At 42.3% G+C, this 23725-nt stretch overlaps 16 non-coding genes and 1 pseudogene across 16 annotated transcripts; all 17 read left to right on the top strand.

The window, feature by feature from the left end:
* LOC131989060 (zinc finger protein 208-like) overlaps positions 1-23725 on the top strand; it is a 403618-nt pseudogene that overhangs the window by 157435 nt on the left and 222458 nt on the right.
* On the top strand, positions 270-343 carry trnan-guu (transfer RNA asparagine (anticodon GUU)). The gene has a single exon. It is a non-coding gene; the product is annotated as a tRNA-Asn (tRNA).
* Positions 686-759, top strand: trnan-guu (transfer RNA asparagine (anticodon GUU)). Its single transcript has one exon. It is a non-coding gene; the product is annotated as a tRNA-Asn (tRNA).
* On the top strand, positions 1044-1117 carry trnan-guu (transfer RNA asparagine (anticodon GUU)). Its single transcript has one exon. It is a non-coding gene; the product is annotated as a tRNA-Asn (tRNA).
* trnan-guu (transfer RNA asparagine (anticodon GUU)) lies at positions 1449-1522 on the top strand. Its single transcript has one exon. It is a non-coding gene; the product is annotated as a tRNA-Asn (tRNA).
* On the top strand, positions 2223-2296 carry trnan-guu (transfer RNA asparagine (anticodon GUU)). Its single transcript has one exon. It is a non-coding gene; the product is annotated as a tRNA-Asn (tRNA).
* trnan-guu (transfer RNA asparagine (anticodon GUU)) lies at positions 2628-2701 on the top strand. The gene has a single exon. It is a non-coding gene; the product is annotated as a tRNA-Asn (tRNA).
* Positions 2993-3066, top strand: trnan-guu (transfer RNA asparagine (anticodon GUU)). The gene has a single exon. It is a non-coding gene; the product is annotated as a tRNA-Asn (tRNA).
* On the top strand, positions 3198-3271 carry trnan-guu (transfer RNA asparagine (anticodon GUU)). Its single transcript has one exon. It is a non-coding gene; the product is annotated as a tRNA-Asn (tRNA).
* Positions 3403-3476, top strand: trnan-guu (transfer RNA asparagine (anticodon GUU)). The gene has a single exon. It is a non-coding gene; the product is annotated as a tRNA-Asn (tRNA).
* Positions 3768-3841, top strand: trnan-guu (transfer RNA asparagine (anticodon GUU)). Its single transcript has one exon. It is a non-coding gene; the product is annotated as a tRNA-Asn (tRNA).
* On the top strand, positions 4542-4615 carry trnan-guu (transfer RNA asparagine (anticodon GUU)). The gene has a single exon. It is a non-coding gene; the product is annotated as a tRNA-Asn (tRNA).
* Positions 4958-5031, top strand: trnan-guu (transfer RNA asparagine (anticodon GUU)). Its single transcript has one exon. It is a non-coding gene; the product is annotated as a tRNA-Asn (tRNA).
* trnan-guu (transfer RNA asparagine (anticodon GUU)) lies at positions 5363-5436 on the top strand. Its single transcript has one exon. It is a non-coding gene; the product is annotated as a tRNA-Asn (tRNA).
* On the top strand, positions 5568-5641 carry trnan-guu (transfer RNA asparagine (anticodon GUU)). Its single transcript has one exon. It is a non-coding gene; the product is annotated as a tRNA-Asn (tRNA).
* trnan-guu (transfer RNA asparagine (anticodon GUU)) lies at positions 5933-6006 on the top strand. Its single transcript has one exon. It is a non-coding gene; the product is annotated as a tRNA-Asn (tRNA).
* Positions 6349-6422, top strand: trnan-guu (transfer RNA asparagine (anticodon GUU)). The gene has a single exon. It is a non-coding gene; the product is annotated as a tRNA-Asn (tRNA).

Raw genomic sequence — 23725 nt, 5'->3', positions numbered from 1 at the left:
CCCCCTCAGTTGGACATCAGACGTGTCTCTGTGGCGCAATTGGTTAGCGCGTTCGGCTGTTAACCGAAAGGATGGTTTCAAGGTTTCAATTTCAAGGTTAAAAGTGCCAAGAACCTTCTGCTTCTGCGTGATAAGGTCACTTGAAATTTTCCAAATCTCTGTTTAAAGATTGATAAACATTTGGCGCCGACAATGACAAGTCAATGGAAACCGCAAGTGGGTGTGGCCTGAAGGTTGAGGCCACACCCCCTCAGATGAATGTCAGACGTGTCTCTGTGGCGCAATTGGTTAGCACGTTCGGCTGTTAACCGAAAGGATGGTGGTTCAAGCCCACCCAGGGACGTGTTGTGGGTAAAACATAAGTCCACTTTATGGAAATGAACGAGCCACTGTCAGGGGTACACATTCCTCATCTGGGAGCAAAGTTAAAAGTATGACTGTGACATATCACCAGTGGCAGCATGTCCTTGTAAACAAAATTATCTCAGTCAATGTCACAGTTCAATTTCAATGTTAAAAGTGCCAAGAACCTTCTGCTACTGCGTGATAAGGTCACTTGAAATTTTCCAAATCACTGTTTAAAGATTGATAAACATTTGGCGCCGACAATGACAAGTCAATGGAAACTGCAAGTGGGTGTGGCCTGAAGGTTGAGGCCACACCCCCTCAGATGGATGTCAGACGTGTCTCTGTGGCGCAATTGGTTAGCGCGTTAGGCTGTTAACCGAAAGGATGGTGGTTCAAGCCCACCCAGGGACGTGTTGTGGGTAAAACATAAGTCCACTTTATGGAAATGAAAGAGCCACTGTCAGGGGTACACATTCCTCATCTGGGAGCAAAGTTAAAAGTATGACTGTGACATATCACCATTGGCAGCATGTGCTTGTAAACAAAATAGTCTAATTCAATGCCACAGTTCAATTTCAAGGTAACTATTTAAAGATTGATAAACACTTTGCCCCAACAATGACAAGTCAATGGAAACTGCAAGTGGGTGTGGCCTGAAGGTTGAGGCCACACCCCCTCAGATGGATGTCAGACGTGTCTCTGTGGCGCAATTGGTTAGCGCGTTCGGCTGTTAACTGAAAGGATGGTGGTTCAAGCCCACCCAGGGACGTGTTGTGGGTAAAACATAAGTCCAATTTATGGAAATGAAAGAGCCACTGTCAGGGGTACACATTCCTCATCTGGGAGCAAAGTTAAAAGTATGACTGTGACATATCACCAGTGGCAGCATGTCCTTGTAAACAAAATTATCTCAGTCAATGTCACAGTTCAATTTCAAGGTCAAAAGTGCAAAGAACCTTCTGCTTCTGCGTGATAAGGTCACTTGAAATTTTCCAAATCACTGTTTAAAGATTGATAAACATTTTGCGCCGACAATGACAAGTCAATGGAAACTGCAAGTGGGTGTGGCCTGAAGGTTGAGGCCACACCCCCTAAGACGTGTCTCTGTGGCGCAATTGGTTAGCGCGTTCGGCTGTTAACCGAAAGGATGGTGGTTCAAGCCCACCCAGGGACGTGTTGTGGGTAAAACATAAGTCCACTTTATGGAAATGAAAGAGCCACTGTCAGGGGTACACATTCCTCATCTGGGAGCAAAGTTAAAAGTATGACTGTGACATATCACCAATGGCAGCATGTGCTTGTAAACAAAATAGTCTAATTCAATGCCACAGTTCAATTTCAAGGTAAGTGTTTCAAGACTGATAAACATTTTGCCCCGACAATGACAAGTCAATGGAAACTGCAAGTGGGTGTGGCCTGAAGGTTGAGGCCACACCCCCTCAAACGGACATCAGACGTGTCTCTGTGGCGCAATTGGTTAGCGCGTTCCGCCGTTCACCGAAAGGATGGTGGTTCAAGCCCACCCAGGGACGTGTTGTGGGTAAAACATAAGTCCACTTCATGGAAATGAAAGAGCCACTGTCAGGGGTACACATTCCTCATCTGGGAGCAAAGTTAAAAGTATGACTGTGACATATCACCAGTGGCAGCATGTCCTTGTAAACAAAATTATCTCAGTCAATGTCACTGTTCAATTTCAAGGTTAAAAGTGCCAAGAACCTTCTGCTACTGCGTGATAAGGTCACTTGAAATTTTCCAAATCACTGGTTAAAGATTGATAAACATTTTGCGCCGACAATGACAAGTCCATGGAAACTGCAAGTGGGTGTGGCCTGAAGGTTGAGGCCACACCCCCTCAGATAGACATCAGACGTGTCTCTGTGGCGCAATTGGTTAGCGCGTTCGGCTGTTAACCGAAAGGATGGTGGTTCAAGCCCACCCAGGGACGTGTTGTGGGTAAAACATAAGTCCACTTTATGGAAATGAAAGAGCCACTGTCAGGGGTACACATTCCTCATCTGGGAGCAAAGTTAAAAGTATGACTGTGACATATCACCAGTGGCAGCATGTCCTTGTAAACAAAATTATCTCAGTCAATGTCACAGTTCAATTTCAAGGTTAAAAGTGCCAAGAACCTTCTGCTTCTGCGTGATAAGGTCACTTGAAATTTTCCAAATCACTGTTTAAAGATTGATAAACATTTTGCCCCGACAATGACAAGTCAATGGAAACTGCAAGTGGGTGTGGCTTGAAGGTTGAGGCCACACCCCCTAAGACGTGTCTCTGTGGCGCAATTGGTTAGCGCGTTCGGCTGTTAACCGAAAGGATGGTGGTTCAAGCCCACCCAGGGACGTGTTGTGGGTAAAACATAAGTCCACTTTATGGAAATGAAAGATTGATAAACATTTGGACAAGTCAATGACAAGTCAATGGAAACTGCAAGTGGGTGTGGCCTGAAGGTTGAGGCCACGGTTAAAAGTGCCAAGAACCTTCTGCTACTGCGTGATAAGGTCACTTGAAATTTTCCAAATCACTGGTTAAAGATTGATAAACATTTTGCGCCGACAATGACAAGTCCATGGAAACTGCAAGTGGGTGTGGCCTGAAGGTTGAGGCCACACCCCCTCAGATAGACATCAGACGTGTCTCTGTGGCGCAATTGGTTAGCGCGTTCGGCTGTTAACCGAAAGGATGGTGGTTCAAGCCCACCCAGGGACGTGTTGTGGGTAAAACATAAGTCCACTTTATGGAAATGAAAGATTGATAAACATTTGGACAAGTCAATGACAAGTCAATGGAAACTGCAAGTGGGTGTGGCCTGAAGGTTGAGGCCACACCCCCTAAGACGTGTCTCTGTGGCGCAATTGGTTAGCGCGTTCGGCTGTTAACCGAAAGGATGGTGGTTCAAGCCCACCCAGGGACGTGTTGTGGGTAAAACATAAGTCCACTTTATGGAAATGAAAGATTGATAAACATTTGGACAAGTCAATGACAAGTCAATGGAAACTGCAAGTGGGTGTGGCCTGAAGGTTGAGGCCACACCCCCTCAGATGTGTCTCTGTGGCGCAATTGGTTAGCGCGTTCGGCTGTTAACTGAAAGGATGGTGGTTCAAGCCCACCCAGGGACGTGTTGTGGGTAAAACATAAGTCCACTTTATGGAAATGAAAGATTGATAAACATTTGGACAAGTCAATGACAAGTCAATGGAAACTGCAAGTGGGTGTGGCCTGAAGGTTGAGGCCACGGTTAAAAGTGCCAAGAACCTTCTGCTACTGCGTGATAAGGTCACTTGAAATTTTCCAAATCACTGGTTAAAGATTGATAAACATTTTGCGCCGACAATGACAAGTCCATGGAAACTGCAAGTGGGTGTGGCCTGAAGGTTGAGGCCACACCCCCTCAGATAGACATCAGACGTGTCTCTGTGGCGCAATTGGTTAGCGCGTTCGGCTGTTAACCGAAAGGATGGTGGTTCAAGCCCACCCAGGGACGTGTTGTGGGTAAAACATAAGTCCACTTTATGGAAATGAAAGAGCCACTGTCAGGGGTACACATTCCTCATCTGGGAGCAAAGTTAAAAGTATGACTGTGACATATCACCAATGGCAGCATGTGCTTGTAAACAAAATAGTCTAATTCAATGCCACAGTTCAATTTCAAGGTAAGTGTTTCAAGACTGATAAACATTTTGCCCCGACAATGACAAGTCAATGGAAACTGCAAGTGGGTGTGGCCTGAAGGTTGAGGCCACACCCCCTCAAACGGACATCAGACGTGTCTCTGTGGCGCAATTGGTTAGCGCGTTCCGCCGTTCACCGAAAGGATGGTGGTTCAAGCCCACCCAGGGACGTGTTGTGGGTAAAACATAAGTCCACTTCATGGAAAAGAAAGAGCCACTGTCAGGGGTACACATTCCTCATCTGGGAGCAAAGTTAAAAGTATGACTGTGACATATCACCAGTGGCAGCATGTCCTTGTAAACAAAATTATCTCAGTCAATGTCACTGTTCAATTTCAAGGTTAAAAGTGCCAAGAACCTTCTGCTACTGCGTGATAAGGTCACTTGAAATTTTCCAAATCACTGGTTAAAGATTGATAAACATTTTGCGCCGACAATGACAAGTCAATGGAAACTGCAAGTGGGTGTGGCCTGAAGGTTGAGGCCACACCCCCTCAGATAGACATCAGACGTGTCTCTGTGGCGCAATTGGTTAGCGCGTTCGGCTGTTAACCGAAAGGATGGTGGTTCAAGCCCACCCAGGGAAGTGTTGTGGGTAAAACATAAGTCCACTTTATGGAAATGAAAGAGCCACTGTCAGGGGTACACATTCCTCATCTGGGAGCAAAGTTAAAAGTATGACTGTCACATATCACCAGTGGCAGCATGTCCTTGTAAACAAAATTATCTCAGTCAATGTCACTGTTCAATTTCAAGGTTAAAAGTGCCAAGAACCTTCTGCTACTGCGTGATAAGGTCACTTGAAATTTTCCAAATCACTGGTTAAAGATTGATAAACATTTTGCGCCGACAATGACAAGTCCATGGAAACTGCAAGTGGGTGTGGCCTGAAGGTTGAGGCCACACCCCCTCAGATAGACATCAGACGTGTCTCTGTGGCGCAATTGGTTAGCGCGTTCGGCTGTTAACCGAAAGGATGGTGGTTCAAGCCCACCCAGGGACGTGTTGTGGGTAAAACATAAGTCCACTTTATGGAAATGAAAGAGCCACTGTCAGGGGTACACATTCCTCATCTGGGAGCAAAGTTAAAAGTATGACTGTGACATATCACCAGTGGCAGCATGTCCTTGTAAACAAAATTATCTCAGTCAATGTCACAGTTCAATTTCAAGGTTAAAAGTGCCAAGAACCTTCTGCTTCTGCGTGATAAGGTCACTTGAAATTTTCCAAATCACTGTTTAAAGATTGATAAACATTTTGCCCCGACAATGACAAGTCAATGGAAACTGCAAGTGGGTGTGGCTTGAAGGTTGAGGCCACACCCCCTAAGACGTGTCTCTGTGGCGCAATTGGTTAGCGCGTTCGGCTGTTAACCGAAAGGATGGTGGTTCAAGCCCACCCAGGGACGTGTTGTGGGTAAAACATAAGTCCACTTTATGGAAATGAAAGATTGATAAACATTTGGACAAGTCAATGACAAGTCAATGGAAACTGCAAGTGGGTGTGGCCTGAAGGTTGAGGCCACACCCCCTCAGATGTGTCTCTGTGGCGCAATTGGTTAGCGCGTTCGGCTGTTAACTGAAAGGATGGTGGTTCAAGCCCACCCAGGGACGTGTTGTGGGTAAAACATAAGTCCACTTTATGGAAATGAAAGATTGATAAACATTTGGACAAGTCAATGACAAGTCAATGGAAACTGCAAGTGGGTGTGGCCTGAAGGTTGAGGCCACGGTTAAAAGTGCCAAGAACCTTCTGCTACTGCGTGATAAGGTCACTTGAAATTTTCCAAATCTCTGTTTAAAGATTGATAAACATTTGGCGCCGACAATGACAAGTCAATGGAAACTGCAAGTGGGTGTGGCCTGAAGGTTGAGGCCACACCCCCTCAGATGAATGTCAGACGTGTCTCTGTGGCGCAATTGGTTAGCGCGTTCGGCTGTTAACCGAAAGGATGGTGGTTCAAGCCCACCCAGGGACGTGTTGTGGGTAAAACAGAAGTCCACTTTATGGAAATGAACGAGCCACTGTCAGGGATACACATTCCTCATCTGGGAGCAAAGTTAAAAGTATGACTGTGACATATCACCAGTGGCAGCATGTCCTTGTAAACAAAATTATCTCAGTCAATGTCACAGTTCAATTTCAATGTTAAAAGTGCCAAGAACCTTCTGCTACTGCGTGATAAGGTCACTTGAAATTTTCCAAATCACTGTTTAAAGATTGATAAACATTTGGCGCCGACAATGACAAGTCATTGGAAACTGCAAGTGGGTGTGGCCTGAAGGTTGAGGCCACACCCCCTCAGATGGATGTCAGACGTGTCTCTGTGGCGCAATTGGTTAGCGCGTTCGTCTGTTAACCGAAAGGATGGTGGTTCAAGCCCACCCAGGGACGTGTTGTGGGTAAAACATAAGTCCACTTTATGGAAATGAAAGAGCCACTGTCAGGGGTACACATTCCTCATCTGGGAGCAAAGTTAAAAGTATGACTGTGACATATCACCAATGGCAGCATGTGCTTGTAAACAAAATAGTCTAATTCAATGCCACAGTTCAATTTCAAGGTAAGTCTTTCAAGACTGATAAACATTTTGCCCCGACAATGACAAGTCAATGGCTCACAGTTCAATTTCAAGGTAAAGAGTGCCAAGAACCTTGACTCATTACGCAGCGGATCTGCAGTCGGTGGAATCACACACATTGATTATAATGGGTGCGTGACGGATCTGCAGCCGTTACGCACCCAGTGGAATCACAGTCACAGTTATAGTCGTGCAGAAAAAACAAACCTTAAATAAAAACCCTAAGTAACTCTGCTAGAGGAGGTCTCTTTTAAGTCACTTCTGCCGGTCCCAAGGCCGGATAAAGGAGGAGGGCTGAAATTGTTGTTAAAAATAAACAAGAATAGACAGTCGAAAGGTAATTTGTAATTCTAAACACATTTAGAGTGTGTTTGACTCACTTTTTGTGTCTCCCACGACGTTACGGCTGACTGACTCCTCTCTTTAGCTATGAGGCTGCTAGTTTTAAGGTAAGGGTTGGGATTTAGAGTTAGTTAGTTTAGTGTTATGCAGTTCCATTGGTGGAAAAAGTATTCAGATCCCTTACTTAATTAAAAAGTACTAGAGTCCAGGCGATATGTGCCAAATTCATGTTGATATGTTCACTTTTTCAAAGCACTTACAGTTGAAAGACATTTTCTGACAGCCCTTGAACGGAAAATGGATGGAAACGGACTTTTGGGCACTTGGTAAAGAGTTTTTAAGTGCAGGGCTTGTACACTTTATATATTGCAGTGAAATACAAGGCCACAGCGAGTAAAATGAAAAAAAAAAAGAACAAAAAAAAAGCCATGAAACAGCTTGTTGGGGGTCAGAGGGTAAAGTTTCCTTAACAATTTCCTTTAGCATTGGATGCACTGGACAGGAAATAAATCGATCAAACAACTCATTACGGAAGCAACATTTAAAATAGGTATTTCACAGTTCCACAGTAAAGTTAAAAAAACTGCAGTAAGAAAGCTGCTTTGTCCCTTCTTCACACTATGGGCTGAGCTGCTAAAGCCTGCCGAGTAATGCTGCATGCATCTCGTCATTCCCTCTCCATCCACCAGCTGTCGTCAGAGTTGTCTGAGTCTTTTTTTTCACCTGCTCACCTGTTTCCACTTCCCCTTATCAGTACTGTCACCACTCATACCAGCCCCCTGTAGATTTTACGGTGAAAAACTGCTAAACCATGACAGTAAAAGACCGTAGAATGATAAATGGGTTAATTCAGTTTCAGTAACAATGAAACACTGGAAATGTATATATCAGACAAAAAACAGTATTTTTTACATTTTATTTCATTTTTTAAAATACATTACTCCACTGTAAAATATACTGGCACTGTGTTTGTAGCAAAAACAAACTGTAATATATATACACACAAGCCATCATTTTTGCATTTATTTTTTGCAAAAAATATTTTGTCTCACTGTTAAATGTACTAAACACCATATCTCTAACAAAAATATACTGTAATATTTAATGGTAAAATCTTTAACTCATGCAGCATTTATGTTTTTTATTGTCAGTTATATGGCAGAACAGCGTTTTTTTTTGATGGAAAAACTTTTATTTTATTTATATTTAATTTTTACGGTAAAATATGGAATAAAATGGCAATCTTAAACGTGAAATCAACAGTGCCAATATAATTTTACCGTAATATTACAAAAAGTTGCGCCGTATTTCTTACGGTAAAGTTCTGGCAACCACAGCTGCCGTTTTTTACCGTAAAAACAACATTTTTTTTACAGTGTATATCTGCCAGCTTGTCAGTGTTGCTTTGAGCCTCTGCTCTCTTATACCTTCTACCATGTTTCTGTACCTGACTAGGGATGGGTACCGAATTCGGTACTTTTATAGGTACCGACCGAATTCCGTCGGTATTACCGAGTACCGATTCATGTAAAATCAAACGGTACCATGTTTCGGTACCTTAACGGTGTTACCTTTAAATTGATCATTGATTTCAACCTGTTTTCATTTAACGTCTTTGATTAACAAGCCTGCTGACGATCGCACTATTTTTTATTTTTTTATTTACCTCCTCGTCTGGTCCTGTCTGCTCACCGCGGCCACTAGCCACTAGCTGCTGCCCTCTTCCACCCCGGCGCAGAGACGAACAGCTGGCTCTAGGCCTGCTAGCCGCCAGCTGCTATCTCTCCAATGTCTCTACCTGGGCTTGGCCTTCGTCTGCCTCCAGATTGGACCTTCCTTACTCCGTTTGCTCTCTCCATTCTTCTGTAGACCAGTCATTAACAGCTAGCAGCTAGCTGCTGCATCTCTGGTCCTCTGCTAATACTCCGCTCTTCAACTCTGGAATATTACCTGCTAATTTACTCCAAACTGCCTCGCTGAAATTAAATCCCTCAGACTCCTGCGTCATCCTCGATATGTGCACAGAGCAGCCCGACTCAACTTTGTTTATTCCAACCATGCCACGCCCACAATACTGTCTGACCGGTGCTGCGCCGCACAGCTACGACGTCATCACAACAAATCACACGTGCACTTGCAACCTTTTTTTTGTTTTTTTCTCCGTGCACCTGCAACCTGAGAGCGCTCCTCTGCATTCTTTAATAACACTGCAACCTTCATGTTACAATAAAACAATAAAGCACTGCTCATCCTGGATTTTATATTCTTTTGATATATTTTAGTCAAGTAGTTTAGATTTTATAGTTTATATTTTGAGAAATAAATATGTTGAATTGAAAAAAAATGATTTTATTATCAAACAAATTAACATTTATTACCACATAAACAAGCGCAAAAGTACCAAAAATTTGGTACCGTATCGGTTCAAATGTGAAACCTGACTGCCTGAGCTCCTGCCTGATCTGGTCCATGTCTCTCCATTCCAACAGTTGGCATCACCTTTGATCTTTGTCTGTAGATTTTGTACTGCAACACCTCCGTACACATTCATGCATTGCTTTTATTGCTGACACAGTACTAATACCACACTGTGAAGTTACTCAACGACAGTAAAAGTCTTGCATTCAAAATTTATTGAAGTAAAAGTACAAAAGTATCAGCATAAAAATGTACTTAAAGTATCAAAAGTAAAATAACTTGTTATGCAGAATGGACCCACTCAAATTGTTTTATATTCTAAATATATTATCAGATTATTATTATTATTGATGCATTTATGTAAATAGCATTTTAATTTTCTCAAGGTAGAATTAATTTTATCTTCTTAACTTACTGTTATGAGTTTTTATTAGGTTAAATCTCGACCTGAAAAGTAACTAATGCTGTCAGGTAAATCTAGTGGAGTAAAAAGTACAATATTTGCCTCAAAATGTAGTGAAGTAGAAGTATAAAGTTACATAAAATGGGAATACTCAAGTAGAGTACAAGTACCTTCAATCTCTACTTAAGTACAATACTTGAATAAATGTACTTAGTTACTTTACACCACTGCAACAGACTGTTTACACTATTTCTTTACAAGAAAAAATGTCTTTGTTGGTTTGATTTGTTGTTATCCACCAAAGTACACAATACCCTTGACACCCTTACTTGCAAATGGACAACATGTTTCATGGTTTATAACACTAATGTTCAGGTTAATGTTACATTAACATTTGTCACAGAGTGTGACCACAGAGGCAACAGTGAGTGTATTTAAAAACTGCAGCAGCTCCGTTCTCACAAACATTCAGACGTGTGAACAGGGCAGATAGAACAATGTGGTGTACCTCTAACGCAGCTATTCTCAACCTTGGGATCGGGACCCCAATTGGGGTCGCGAGATGAATTCTGGGGGTCGCCAAATCATTTTGGAAGTCAGCTCTGTCTCCACTGTGTTAAAGTGTTCATGTGTTAATTTGTTTTAGTCTTTTTGGTCATTTCATGTCTTTTTTTGGTCATTTTGTGTGTGTTTTTTTGTCATTTTGTGTCTTTTTTGGTCATTTTGTGGTCAATTTGTGTATTTTTTGGTCATTTTGTTTCCTTTTTTTGGTCATTTTGTGTCTTTTTTTAGTCATTTTGTCTTTTTTTATCATGCTCTTGGATGAATATTTTCTTGTTGAGAGAAGAAAAAGACATATCTCCTCCTTCTTTCAGTCAGCTGTCTTCGCTCTCAGTAAGCTGGAAGACAAAAAAGAACACACACTCAATGTCTTTGTGAGAAAATAATGCTTTGTTATTTCAGTGCACAAGTCTTCTTGTCGTCTGGCCCCATATATATCCATTTACTTCCACACACATCAGATTAGTCACTCCGTTTTTCTCATAATTTTAGCTGCAAACTTTTATGTGAAGGCAAGTCAACTTTACATTCTGCAAATTAATTACCTTTCTCCCTCCTGGGCTTTTGTGACCGTATACGTTGCCACTGAAACAATGAAAAGACATTTTAACAAACCGAAGCTGGCAGGCATATTAACGATATATATTCATTCCTTGACAACATACACTACTGGTCAAAAGTTTTAGAACATCCCAATTTTTCCAGTTTTTTATTTAAATTCAAGCAGTTCAAGTCAAATGAACAGCTAGGGAGGGTACAAAGGTAAGTGGTGAACTGCCAGAGGTAAATAAAAAAAGGTAAGCTTAACCAAAACTGGAAAATAATGTACATTTCAGAATTATACAAGTAGGCCTTTTTCAGGGAACAAGAAATGGGTTAACAACTTAACTCTATGGAGTCTTGGGCTATTTTGTCCATTTTTGAATTCTTTTCATGTCTTTGTAAGTCATTTTGTGTCTTTTTTTGGTCATTTTGTGTCTTTTTTAGTCATTTTGTGTCTTTTGGTGTGTTTTTTTTTGTCATTTTGTGTCTTTTTGGTCATTTTGTGTCTTTTTTTAGTCCTTTAGTCCAACATAAAATGTGATTTTGAATCTTTTTTTTACTTTCAAAACACTATCATGCTCAATAAAGAATTTTAAATGTTGCAAATGTGCATTCATTTCAGAGTACACTGAGACATTAAACTGCATAATTTTCAATAAAATTCTGGAAAAGTTGGTGTGTTCTAAAATTTTTGAGCAGTAGTGTATATGAACTTGCTTCCAAAGAAAATTAGCCCATTTGCATACATTCTATCAATTCTAAAACATGTATGGAGGCACTTCTTTTATCCCGTGTTGTTCATGAAACCATGAGCTTTTTCTCTATTTACACTGAATATGACAGCCACCACACCATCTGACATGCCTCAGAATAGATGTATATAAAGGTCGGCTGAGGACAATGTCTAAAATGACAAACAATTCACTGGTTATTAAGACATTTTTAAGTATAATTTTTATCTTTATTTGATTAGGCTGTCAATGTCGGGGGCTGTCTAATGTTTATATATTATAAAACTTACTCACCTGTGTATATAGAAGAGAAAGACTGGAAGGAGGAAGCAGAAGTTGGGGTATCTGTATGAAAGAAAAATAAAAACGTCCAAAAAAGAAATCAGGAACAATAACAACAGACTTACTGGCACCTCTGCTACAAGTATGCTGAGTTCTTCTAAAATGGTCACAATGTGAAAATCCCATTTTAGGCAACCTTTGTGTGAGTAATCAAAGTGTTGTCTCTATATTTATTCTCTGTACCTGTGGGGATTTTCTGATGTTTCCGGATGTGCAGTAACCCCACCAACAGCAGCAGAGCAACGCCAAAAGCACCAACGCAGAGCAGCAGAGAAAGGTTAAAGGCATGTTGAGGCTCTTCATCAGCTGCTGGAGAGAGAGCTGTGTCACATGAGACAACCGTTATGCTGTAAAATACATTATTTATATATCAATGGAATTCTTAAAAATATGTTCCAAACTGTTTTTTTTTGTCTATTTCCTAATTTAAAATTGCTCTGAAAATGTTAAATTTTGATGTATCGTATTCAAAACACCATCTTCCTCAGGCCAGTGTAACATAGTTAATCAGGTCAATCAGATCTCTAAATAACCACGGGTATTGAACGCAGCACCCCTGGGGTTTAGTGTCGTGCACCCCGGGGACAGTTGCATTCGGACCTTGTGGTTTAATGGTAAGGTTACGGGCTATGAGCTCTGTCTTTTTTTTAATATATTAATTAAATTAGGGACCGAGCACTACTAGTGACTCACTAGCGCCCCCTAAATGTCATTATTTCACACTGGTTTGAGACACGACACACGACACGACATTTGGTACATATGTGTATCATGGGAAGACGCACCAAAAAGTCTGGGGAAGCTATTCTCTACAACATACAGGAAGTCGGCCATCTTGGATCGAATATGGCATTTTCCCAATTTCCACCCTGCATATTTTAACGAACTCCTCCTACAGATTTTACCCAATTCCCTTCACACTTGGTCAGTAGCATCACAAGGCCTTTGGGATCAAAAGTTATTGAAAGCTTTACCGACGGTCACACTATGTGGGCGTGGCATGGCGGCAAAATATGGCGTCTCGCCATAAAACACAAGATCGTGATAACTTCTCCATACTTTGTCCGATCTGGTCCAAACTTCTCATGCTTCATTACAGTCCAGCCCTTAAAACTTCTAAATAACAATATTTCGTAACACTTTCTATGAAGACTACATCTATAGTGCATTATGAGCGCATTCATAGTGAATTATAATGCTCATTATAATCAATCATAATGCATTATGACTGCATTCATAAACACATATAAAGCTTCATGATGCACTATATCAACAGTTATAAATATAGCTTATAATGACTTATAAATCCAAGTGTCTTATGAGTGCTCTTGACTGGTTATAAACTACAGGCTGACTGATGAGGCTTATAATACATTAAAACTACTCATACCCCTCTATACACACACCTCAACAATCAATTGTTATAAGGACTCATAGGATGCCATAAGTATAAATAAATGATCAATGTATGCTTTAAGTAAAGTGAGGTTCATATAGACGCATCTATAATGCAGTATAGCTAATCATGATGTTTCATTGTTGGCGTTAAGTAAAGTGTAACACATCATGATTAGCTATACTGCATTATAGATGCGTCTATATGAACCTCACTTTACTTAAAGCATACATTGATCAATTATTTATACTTATGGCATCCTATGAGTCCTTATAACAATTGATTGTTGAGGTGTGTGTATAGAGGGGTTTGAGTAGTTGTAATGTATTATAAGCCTCGTCATCAGTCAGCCTGTAGTTTATAACCAGTCAAGAGCACTCATAAGACACTTGGATTTATAAGTCATTATAAGCTATATTTATAACTGTTGATATAGTGCATCATGAAGCTTTATATGTGTTTATGAGTGCAGTCATAATGCATTATGATTGAATATAATGAGCATTATAATTCACTATGAATGCGCTCATAATGCACTATAGATGTAGTCTTCATAGAAAGTGTTACCCAATAGGTCATAAAGCCCCGCCCCTTATGCTTTATCCACGCCCCTTTTCATACATTTACCACGTTGCATACTTTGACGCACTCCTCCAACAGATTTCATCCCTTTGACTTCAAACTTGGTCAGTACCACCACAAGGCCTTTGGGAACAAAAGTTATCAAAAGCAACAGGAAGTCACACATTTTATGCCTAGCCTGAGCAGTAGGTTTCACGTAGAGTCATGCCATTAGGGACACATATGAAACATGTGGAGACGCTCCAAAAACTCTCAAAAACCCATACCCTAAAACGTACAGGAAGTCGGCCAGTTTCAATCAAAGATGGCGTTTCCCGCAGTTTTTGCCCATTTCCACGTTGCATACTTTAACAAACTCCTCCTACAGATTTCACCTGATTGACTTCAAATTTGGTCAGTAGCATCACAAGGCCTTTAGGATCAAAAATTATTGAAAGCTTTACCGACGGTCACACTATGTGGGCGTGGCATGGCGGCAAAATATGCCGTCTCGCCATAAAACTACAGATCTTTATAACTTTTACATACTTTGTCCCATCTGCTCCAAACTTCTCATGCTTCATCGGAGTCCAGCCCTTAACACTTCTAAATAACAATCTTTCATCAAGCCCCGCCCCTTATGCTTTATCCCCGCCCCTTTTCATAAAATGACCACGTTGCATACTTTACATAACTCCTCCAACAGATTTAACCCCATTGACTTCAAAATTGGTCAGTACCATCACAAGGCCTTGGGCAACACAACTTATCAATACCTTTACTGACCTTCACAATATTTGGGCGTGGCATGGCGGCAAAATATGCCGTCTCGCCATCTAACACCAGACTGGATAACTTGACCATACATTGTCCAATCTGTCCCAAATTTCTCACACGTGATGAGGCGCCAGCCCTGAACACACCCACGTGTCAATATTGAAACACAATCATATCGCCCCCCGCTGGCTACAGAAAATAACATGTTTTACACCTAGCCCGAGCAGTAGCTTTCACTTAGAGACACGAAATTTGGTACAGATATGAATCATGTGGAGACTCACCAAAAAGCCTCTTGGAGCCATACCTCAAACCCAACAGGAAGACCGCCATCTTGGTTTGCATATCGCAATATTCAGCCTTTTGGGCCATTTCCAGGTCGCATACTTTAACAAACTCCTCCTACAGATTTTACCCAATCAACTTCAAACTTGGTAAGTACCATCACAAAGCCTTTGGAATCAAAAGTTATTCAAATCTTTACCGACGGTCACACTATGTGGGCGTGGCATGGTGACAAAATATGGCGTCTCGCCATTTAACATCAGACTGGATAACTTGACTATACATTGTCCAATCTGTCCCAAATTTCACACACGTGCTGAGGGTCCAGCCCTGAACACACCCACGTGTCAATATTGAAACACAATCATAGCGCCCCCCGCTGGCTACAGAAAATAACATGTTTTACACCTAGCCCGAGCAGTAGCTTTCACTTAGAGACACGAAATTTGGTACAGATATGAATCATGTGGAGACTCACCAAAAAGCCTCTTGGAGCCATACCTCAAACCCAACAGGAAGACCGCCATCTTGGTTTGCATATCGCAATATTCAGCCTTTTGGGCCATTTCCAGGTCGCATACTTTAACGAACTCCTCCTACAGATTTTACCCAATCAACTTCAAACTTGGTCAGTACCATCACAAAGCCTTTGGAATCAAAAGTTATTCAAATCTTTACCGACGGTCACACTATGTGGGCGTGGCATGGTGACAAAATATGGCGTCTCGCCATTTAACACCAGACTGGATAACTTGACTATACATTGTCCAATCTGTCCCAAATTTCACACACGTGCTGAGGGTCCAGCCCTGAACACACCCACATGTCAATATTGACACACACTCATAGCGCCCCCTGCTGGCAACAGCAAGTAACATGTTTTACACCTGCCCTGAGCACAGTGGTAGGAGACACGCCATTTGGTATGCATAGGGACTGAGACCACTGCACCGCGCCCGACGTGGCCTCCGCCGACTTGGCCTACCCCGACAGCTCCACTCGGCTCGGTCCCATTCAGTCCTGTTTACAGGCCTAGTTTCACTTTATTTTAGTAGAAACTTTAACTTTAACTTTATTTTTATATTTTTCAGAGGGATGCACCTGCTATTGTCTATTACCAGGTATGCTTTTTGTATTTTGTGTTTATTGTAATGCAATTGAGGCATTCGGACCTTGTGGTTTAATGAGGGATGCACCTAATGTTACTGTCTATTACCAGAATAAATGACTGGATGCCAATCAAATGTCCTCGTTTCAACTAAATGACACAACGCAGAGAGAGTGCAAAGCCGCTACACCAGCAGGTTCAAATGACACCAGTCCACTTTTTCCAGGTTTTAAGAGTTACACTTTGTAACCATTCTCGTTTGTAATTCACACTGAGCTACACTGAATAGCACGTTACAAAATAGAAGTTGACATTTGTGGGGGGCCTCACTGGTGAAGCACATACCACTGGGGGTGGGTCCTTGGCTGCATGTCTTCTCCTCTCTCTCCACTTTCTGCTCTGTCTCGATCACTATATGATTAAAGAAAAAAAAAATCATTAAAAAAAACAAGTTATTGTAATGCCTCTGAACGTGATATAGGTAAGGTACAAAACATCATCAGATTTATTTTGAAACATTGGTTTGTCTCACCTCTGACAGCCAGCCAGCTCTCTGGTGACTCTCCAACATCAGAGATGCTGCACTTGTAGAGTCCTTCATCAGATTTAGAAACTCTGTGGATGGTCATGTCTCCAGTAGAGCTGCTGCTGACTTTATAGAAGACAGCTTCAAGTTTGGACGTCTTCTTGTTTCTGCAGCTCAGAGTCACAGATTCTCCCTCCATCACAGGAAGAGCAGGACTCTCCAGGATCACAGAGTCATCTGATCAACAGGTTATACATTTTTAATGGTATATAGAGGCAGAATAAAAAGGATTAAAAAACGGCCAAAATAGCTCCAAACTCCAAACGGTTAACACTGTTTCTTGGTCCAAAAGGCAACAGAGCATTCTTAGAATTTTATTTACAAGATATCTGCATTTCAGACACTTTTTTAATGTAAATTCACATCTGATGCTACTGAGACACCAATGATTGTTAAAATGCTGCTGAGGCAGACTCAGTACTCACTCAGCCTGCTGCAGAGAGCCGTGACCTCCATGTCGCCTTGCTGCTGACTGTCTGAACGTCAAGTACAGTTCACATACAGCACGACATCAGTGAACACTTCCTCTTCCTGTACAGCTTATTTCTGGTGACTGAGTTTCTCTGTGAGACAGAGCTGCTCTGAGAAAACTACCAGCTTCTGTAGTAAGTGCCAGAGAACATTTTACTTATTTTGTTTTATTTCAAAAACCCAACCCAAACAAGCTGGTTCGGAGTCTGGATTTTTGCTCTTTTTACATTTTACTCATTTTGCCTTGTATTTCACTGCAGCATATAGAATATAAATAAAATGTAAAATATAATCCTGCAGCTTTATGGAATTAGCACAGTTTTTAACATGACCTAGTCTTTCCAAAATTTTTACTTTGGTGAAATTTTAAATGAGAATAAATATGGAATGAAGTGATTTTTTATCAGACATACATTATTTACCAAAACTGAAAAATAATGTACATTTCAGAATTATACAAGTAGGCCTTTTTCAGGGAACAAGAAATGGGTTAACAACTTAACTCTATGGAGTCTTGGGATATTTTGTCCATTTTTGAATTCTTTTCATGTCTTTGTAAGTCATTTTGTGTCTTTTTTTGGTCATTTTGTGTCTTTTTTGGTCATTTTGTGTCTTTTTTTGGTCATTTTGTGTCTTGTTTTAGTCATTTTCTGTCTTTTGGTGTCTTTTTTTTGTCATTTTGTGTCTTTTTTTGGTCATTTTGTGTCTTTTTTAGTCCTTTAGTCCAACATAAAATGTGATTTTGAATCTTTTTTTTACTTTCAAAACACTATCATGCTCAATAAAGAATTTTAAATGTTGCAAATGTGCATTAATTTCAGAGTACACTGAGACATTAAGCTGCATAATTTTCAATTAAATTCTGGAAAAGTTGGTGTGTTCTAAAACTTTTGACCAGTAGTGTATATCAATAGAATTCTTAAAAAATGTTCCGTTTTTTGTTTATTTCCTAATTTAAAATTGCTCTGAAAATGTAAAGTTTACGACATTTGATATTCAAAACACCATCTTCAGGCCAGCAGGTTCAAACGACACCAGTCCACCTATTTCAGGTTTTAAGAGTTAAGCTTTGTAACTTTTCTCATTTGTTATTCACACTCAGCTACACTTCATAGCACGTTACAAGCAGTTAGTACATTTGTGGGGGCCTCCCAGTGGCTCACTGGTGAAGCACATACCACTAGTGGTGGGTCCTTGGCTGCATGTCTTCTCCTCTCTCTCCCCTTTCTGCTCTGTCTCTATCACTATATAATTAAAGAAAAAAAATCATAAAAAAAAAACAAGTTTAAATTTGTTATACCTCTGAATGTGATATAGGTAAGGTACAAAACATCATCAGATTTATTTTGAAACATTGGTTTGTCTCACCTCTGACAGCCAGCCAGCTCTCTGGTGACTCTCCAACATCAGAGATGCTGCACTTGTAGAGTCCTTCAACAGATTTAGAAACACTGTGGATGGTTATGTCTCCAGTAGAGCTGCTGCTGACGAGTCGGCCGTCTTTATAGAAGACAGCTTCAAGTTTGGACGTCTTCTTGTTTCTGCAGCTCAGAGTCACAGATTCTCCCTCCATCACAGGAAGAGCAGGACTCTCCAGGATCACAGAGTGGATCGCTAATCAACAGGTAAACAGGGAAAAAATACATTATGATATGTTAAAGGTGATTTAATTCTCACAGATTTTATCACTCCTACTAATTTTATTTACCCTTCTTCAATTTGGGGGCTAATAATGATGTATGGTTTTGAACATGGAAACAAGAATTACAATGTTGACATGGAGAGAGGAGGTTAGCAGGAAAATTACAGTCTTTTCCTGTCATTTCTGATTTGATCACCTTGGACACGACGTGATGTCACCACATAATAAGTGTATGTCAGGTGGGACTTTATACTGGACAAATAAATCAAGTGATCTTCAAACTGAGTTCAGTGACTAAAAATATGATAACTTTGCTTACCAGTGACGGTGATGTTGACAGTGTTGCTCTTCTTTCTTCCTCCCATCTCACACCAGTATTCTCCACTGTCCAGCTCTGGATAGGCAGTTTCAATTCGGCAGGGTCCTGTTGATGATGCCCAGGTAGCACCACACGTTGTAATAACACCTTTCTTCATCCGCACCACTCTCCATCCGGTCAGTCCATGCAGTCCCTCACAGCTGACAGAAAAAGACTCATGTGCAAAGAGCTGCTGACTGTTTGGATCAACCTGAGGAAAGGCTGCATCTGTGACATAAAGTATAAGGCACATTAAACCAAACAGTTTTCAATGTAAGGCCCCCTAAAAAATTCAGGATAGTTTATTGGACATGTGCTATAATGAATGGACGTTTTACTGCTTTATAACTTCATGCAAAAGCTTTAAATCACATTTCTTTTAATCAATAAACACAAATGTTTTTTTTTTAATTTGTGCTGTACTGTGTTCATTTTTGCCAGCAGACTTGAATTATGTCACAATAAAATATTTTGCAAGTTATCTTTGGAAGCAAATTTTTTACAGAATAAATGTCTGTATCCTTTGTTTTACCACCGGTGTGTTATATTCAGATTTATTTTCTTTTATTCAGGTTTCATTACTTGAAACACAAAGTTAAGTTTAAATATATAAGATGGAATTTGTAAAAACCCTTATGAGTTCCAGATTGGGAATCATTTGATATATTTGAAGTCTAATCACAGTGCAAGATTTGACGGTTAATCAAACTGCTACTTACCAGTTTTTTGTAAACAACTGAAGTCAACTTGTGCGACCAGTAGCAACAACACGTTCACCACTGAAGAGATAAGAGAACGGTTAATGTGTCAGATGTAACATATCTAAAAATCTTCAATGAGCAGGTTGCTCTCTTTATATTGCATGTGCTTTAAATCTGCACACTTCCAGAGGTAGGTAAAAGAGTCGGCACATTTTTATAAAATACCATATAAGTCAAGGAACTATTATAACATTTGCCTCAGTACTCACTCAGCCTGATGCAGAGAGCGGTGACCTCCATGTCGCTTCGTGGCTGACTGTCTGAACAGCCGACTAAATTTAAACTATGTAAGTCAGAGAATCTCCTCCTCTTCCTGTTTCACTGCTGGTGAGGAAACAGTGGTTTGCAAAAAAAAGTCCATAGTTAAGTATAATCTCAACAACAGTGCACAAGATTTTTAAACTTTGGTCAACAGGAATGTTAAATAAGCAACTTAAACAGAAAGAAAACAGACAATGCGTATTGTAAAACACAGGACATTTAGTTGGACATTGGGATATTTTCAGGCCTGTACATACAAAAAGAGAAATATACAAAACAACAAAGATAATAATCCATAATAAACAGAATCATATCCACCATTATTAGATATCATCCTTTCAATTAGTTCAGTCCAGGCAAGTGCATGTTTTAGGATAACAAAACAGAAAATATGTTGCATATTATTGTCTATACCTTAATATATATACCTTTCTGTCTGTCTCTCTCTTACACACACACACACACAAAACACACAATTATGATCAATTCAAACAGGCCTCAGTCTACCCGCTACATTAAATCAGCCTCATATCACACCATTTTGTAACCCATTTATTTATCACCCAGTTGCCTATATCATGATCCTGGGCGCCACCTCGTCCCTGTCGGTCTGGGGAGAGCCCTGAACTGGACTCATGCTTCCTCCGAGACATGAGGAGTTAGCAGACCGCTTTTTGTCACCTAACGGGGAGTTTCCCCGGTAAGATGTAGCGCGTGGGAGGATCACGTTATTCCCACTGGTTCCTCTCCCTCCCATCAGGCGCCCTGACCAACCAGAGGGAGGCACTATAGCGACCAGGATCAATGCATGTTTTTGTGAGAGGTCCCTGTAAGGGGATCCTCCTGCAAACTCCACACAGGAAGGCCCTTTTTGCCGACACCGACCAGCCCCACGGGCACTGGAGACATGGAGGTGGGGACTTGCCTCCAACAGCCAAAGCGTCCTGGCAGGTCGAGCCCAGGACATTCTAGCTGTGAGGCGAGAGCGCTACCAACTGCGCCACCGTGCCCCTGACATTGATTATTTTTCACAATTTCTGTACTGATACCACTTCCTTGTTGACAATAACAACAGTGAGACCCCCCGGTCTGGAAGACGGACCGCCACGCCTGGAAGCGCAGGTCAATCTGGATAGCCAACCCGATGTTCCCGTCCGGCGTAGGCGGAACTATGTGGGAGACCAGTTCATCTTTTATATAATCTGCTAGTCCATGGAGAAAGGTGTCTACCAGAGCCTCAAAGTTCCATCTGCCCTGGCGAGCCTTTGTGCGGAAATCAATAGAGTAATCCGCCACTGTGTGGTCTCCCTGCCTCATGTCCATGAGTCCCCGAGCTGTCTCAGATCTGACGGCTGCCAAAGACTCTGGGGCCAACATCATCGACGAGGGGCTGGTGCAGCAGTTGGGGCTCAAATGGGTGCCATTGTGTGACCCGGTTTCTGCATGAGCTCTCGACGGCCACGTCCTGGGAACTGTCACACATCAGACCGCCCAGGTGCCCATGCTGCTGTCAGGAAACCACTATGAGCTGGCCCAGTTTCATATCCTGAACGCTCCCAGTCAGCCACTCACACTGGGGTATCCATGGCTTCGTCGGCACAACCCCAACATTGACTGGGAACGGGGGATTATCCGTGAGTGGGGGACCACCTGTCACCGTACCTGCCTGAAGCAAGCCTTGTCTCCACTCCAGTCACCCTCTTCCAGTCCACCACCTGACATCTCCAGGGTCCCACCTGAGTACCACACCCTCCATCAGGTGTTCATCAAAGCCAAGGCATTGTCTCTTCCTCCTGACCGGCCGTATGATTGCTCCATCAGCCTCCAGCCTGACACGTGTCCAGCCAAAGGACGCCTGTATTCTTTGTTTGCTCCCGAGAGAAAGGCGATGGAGGCCTACATCAATGACTCCCTGGCTTCAGGCGTCATTCATCCTTTCCTTACCTGCGGGGGCCAGATTTTTTTTCATGGACAAAACAGTTAAGACTTAAAGGCCCTGTATTGATTACCTAGGGCTCAATGACATCACCATCAAGAACCACTACCCACTGCCACTCATTTCATCTGCCTTCAAGCTGCTCCAGGGGGCCACCATCTTCACCAAGCTCGACCTTCGCAATGCCTATCACCTGGTCCACATCAGGGAGGGTGCCGAATGGAAGACGGAGTTCAACACACCTTCTGGGCATTACAAGTACCTTGTTATGCCCTTCAGCATCACCAAGGCCCCTGCCATCTTCCAATCTCTGGTCAACGACATACTTCAAGACATGCTCAGCCGGTTCGTGTTCATCTACCTAGACGACATCCTGATTTTTTCCAAGTCCCAAGTGGAGCACATCATCCATGTCCAGTCTGTGCTCTAACGTCTCCTCGAGAACTCCCTGTTCGTGAAGGCGGAGAAGTGCGAGTTCCAAGCATCCACAGTCTCATTTCTGGGGTACGTTGTGGCCAAGAGCAGCCTCCAGATGGACACCTCGTGGCCCGTTCCTGACTCCAGTAAACAACTCCAACGCTTTCTGGGCTTTGCCAACTTCTACCACTGCTTCATCCGTAACCACAGCTCTGTGGCTGCTCCACTCACCGCTCTCACCAGCTCCAAGGTGCCGTTCTGCTGGAACCCAACAGCAGAGGCTGCCTTCAAGACCCTCAAACTCAGGTTCACCTCAGCGCCCATTCTCCAGCTGCCGGATCCCTACAGCCAGTTCGTGGTGGAGGTGGACGCTTCCAATGTGGGGGTGGGGGCGGTCCTCTCTCAACGGTTTGCCCCTGTCCAGAAAGTACATCCCTGTGCTTTCTTCTCTCGGCGTCTGACCAGGGCCGAAAGGAACTATGACATCAGCAACCGAGAACTGCTGGCTGTGAAGTTGGCGTTGGAGGAGTGAAGACATTTGTTGGAGGGTGCTTAGGTGCCGTTTATGGTCTGGATTGACCTAAAAATTTTGAGTATCTGCACACGGCTAAAAGAGTGAACTCTCGCCAAGCCTGCTGGTCACTCTTCTTCAACTGATTCTGTTTTTCCCTCTCCTTTTGGCTGGGGTCCCGGAACACAAAGCCGGATGCCCTTTCTCTCCAGTTCCAGAAAGAGGGGGATTTACCTGCCATTCCTGTTCCCAGCGCACACAAGACGTCCTTGTCTGGCGGTTTTGGTGGTCCACTCTGGCCAGGGACACTATTGACTTTGTTAAGGCCTGCATCATCTGCAACCAACACAAGGCCTCTCATCAGGCACCTGCAGGACTCCTTTTCGGCCTCTCCCGGTTCCACATCGTCCTTGGTCCCACATCTCTTTGGATTTTGTCACCGGTTTTCCTCCTCCCCAGGACCACACAACCTTCCTTACTGTTGTGGACTGGCTCAGTAATATGGCACATTTTGTGCCCCTGCCCAAGTTACCATCAGCCAAAGAGGCTGACCAATTGATGCTGACGCATGTCTTCCGCCTGCTCGGCCTCCCTGATGACGTTGTGTCCGACCGAGGTCCTCAGTTTACCTCAGTCTTCTGGAGGGAGTTCTGCACCCTGGTGGGGGCTACAGCCAGTCTCTCCTCTGGGTTCCACCCACAGCCCA

Source organism: Centropristis striata, chromosome 17 (assembly GCF_030273125.1).
Source record: "Centropristis striata isolate RG_2023a ecotype Rhode Island chromosome 17, C.striata_1.0, whole genome shotgun sequence".
Taxonomy (NCBI): Eukaryota; Metazoa; Chordata; class Actinopteri; order Perciformes; family Serranidae; genus Centropristis; species Centropristis striata.
This window is presented reverse-complemented; position numbering and strand designations above follow the sequence as displayed.